Source organism: Mastomys coucha, chromosome X (genome assembly GCF_008632895.1).
Source record: "Mastomys coucha isolate ucsf_1 chromosome X, UCSF_Mcou_1, whole genome shotgun sequence".
NCBI lineage: Eukaryota > Metazoa > Chordata > Mammalia > Rodentia > Muridae > Mastomys > Mastomys coucha.
The window spans coordinates 100,654,748-100,657,316 of NC_045030.1; the positions used below are offsets into that span (position 1 = coordinate 100,654,748).

A 2,569-nucleotide genomic window follows, 5' to 3' on the forward strand; every position below is an offset into this window, starting at 1 on the left:
AAAAATTGTTCTTATTTTGGGCTTGTACCACAGTAAGAGCTAAGATTTTAAACTCTACTAAATACAAAGCGAACAAACAAAAAGACTTTATATATTTATGTTCATTTAAGAAAATACTAGTAGTGATGAATATGTTTGAAGTTATTTAAAATTTATATTGAGAAAATGTATTTTCACTATTGCTGTAGATGAGCATCTACATAAGACTGTTCAATTGATGTTTTATATCAAACAACTTTTATCATACTCATTTTTATTGTTATAATATTTTATAAATTTTAAGGAATATGACCAAAAATAAATATTTTAGGTATTGAAGAGGGGGTCTCTGGGAGGAGTTGGGGTACAAAAGGGAAACAAGAATGTGATTTAATTCTATTTACTTAAAATATGTTTTTAAATGTTAACAAAGTCAGATAAATTGAAATCATGTAACTTTTCTCATCATAATGCAATAAAAGTTTTTTAAAAAGAAGTATCTATTTGGGTTTTAAAACAACAAACATTTCTCACATGAGTCATAAATACATAGGAGCCCAAGAGATGGCTCCATGGGTAAAAACACTTGCAGCTAAGCCTGATCACTGGACTTGGATCCCTGGATCTCACAAAGTGAAATAAAAGCATAGACTTCCCCCAACAACCTGTCCTCTGAACCTCTTTCATGGTGTGTGTCCTATTCAATGCACACACAAAGTAAATAAATGCCGTAAAATAATGTTTAAGGAGCTGGTTCCTAGTTTGCTTTCTGTTACTGTGATAAGCACCATAACCAAAAAGCAACTTGAGAGGAAAGAATTTATTTCATTTTATAGATTCTAGACCATTGTGAACAGAAGTTAAGACAGGAGGAACTCAAGGCAAGAATCTGGAAACAGAAACTACAGTAGAGACCATGGAGGAAATGCTGACTAGCTTGCCTCCAGCATCATATTCAGCCTTTTTTATACATCCCATGACCAGCAGTGGCACTGCCTATAGTGAGCTAGGCCCTTCATCAGATAACAATCAAAAAATGTCCCCACAGTCATGCCCACAGGTCATGATGCTGATGAAGTGAGTTCCTCAGTTGAGATTCTCTCTTCCCAGATGATTCTAGTTTGTGAAAAGGTGTTGAAAACTAACCAGAACAGATGAGTTGATATAGTATATTCAGAAATAACATCTCTCCCTCCTCACTTCTTCCCCTCCTCTACCCTGTGCTATGTATCCACCACAACCAGTTAATATGATGCTGGGGATGGAACCCACAACTTCATGCATATTAGGCAGGCATTCTACCAATTTCATTACATCTCTAATGCCCAGGAAAAACCTTATGAGCCCTAGTTTTTCTTTCTGACAGCTTTGAGTATGGAAAGAACATAGAATTTAAGAGCATGCAAACCTGATTTCAAATTCTACATTTATGGCCTTGGCTAAGTCATGTAACATCTCTCAGATTAAATTTTCTGTTTAATTAAGATGACAATGATACTTCCTTTGATAAGACAGAATAAGAATTAGTTATCATACATAATACCTACTTCAATGCTGGCATGTAATAGGTGCTTAATAATCAGTATCTATTAGTTCTGACTATACTGTAAGAATAATGCAAGTTCATTTATATCTCAGATTGAATGAGAATATTTTCTCTTTCTTTCGAAACATCGCTGTCCTCTTGACCACTTTATAGTTGAGGAAATAAGATGTCCTGTTATCCTGTTTTTCTTATAAGACTGTCATATCAAACGTGATAATAAATGCTAAAAGACCTAAAAATATGAAATGTTCCCCTATATTATGGAAGAGCCTTTATTTAAAGAGTACTTTTTTCCTTCCCCTGCCAATGTATTAAAAACTAAAGAATAAAAATTAGATATTGGAAGCCTAAGGCTGAAGCTCTGTAATAGAACATTTGCCAACATGTATAAGGTCTGACTTTGATTTCAAACACTGCAAAAAATTATTAATGGATATTATAAACTACCATTACTATAAGATCATGTAATCATTACATCTGGTCTCCCCATCATTCAAAAATTTATCAGAATTATAAAAATTTATAAAAAAAATTTATCAGCTTATAAAATAAAATAGGTGTATCATATCCCAGTTATTTATATGGCACATACAGCCTAGAATCTCTCAAATGAAGAAAACTGATAAGAGTGGAAACACCCTTCATTCTACCTCTAACAGAAATAGCACTCACTGCATCAAACTGTATTGCTTTAGTGCTATACAAAACCAAAGGCTAGTTGTTGATGTTATGAGCTTGGGTGTTTGATGAGCACTAAGAATGAGAAAAAAATGTATATAAGATGTGAAAAGGCGGCTACCTTAAAATTTTACATTTAGAGTTGCAAAGAATGTGAATATATTTTTATATTTAAGACTGTGTGTCTCTCTGTCTCTCTGCCTGTCTCTGTCTCTGTATCTGTGTGTGTGTGTGTATATGTGTGTGACATGAACTCCATATTAAAAGAACGACTATGTGGATGGATAGCTTATTCAGACTCCAAAACTTCCCTACATATATACTTTTTCTGTTTTTCTTTCCCTCCCCCTGCCTTTCCATCCCCTT

At 33.7% G+C, this 2,569-nt stretch overlaps 1 pseudogene; it reads left to right on the forward strand.

Moving 5' to 3' along the window:
• Window positions 1–1,029: 1,029 nt before the first annotated feature.
• The window catches only part of LOC116090814, a 6,268-nt pseudogene continuing 4,728 nt past the window's right edge, over window positions 1,030–2,569 (forward strand).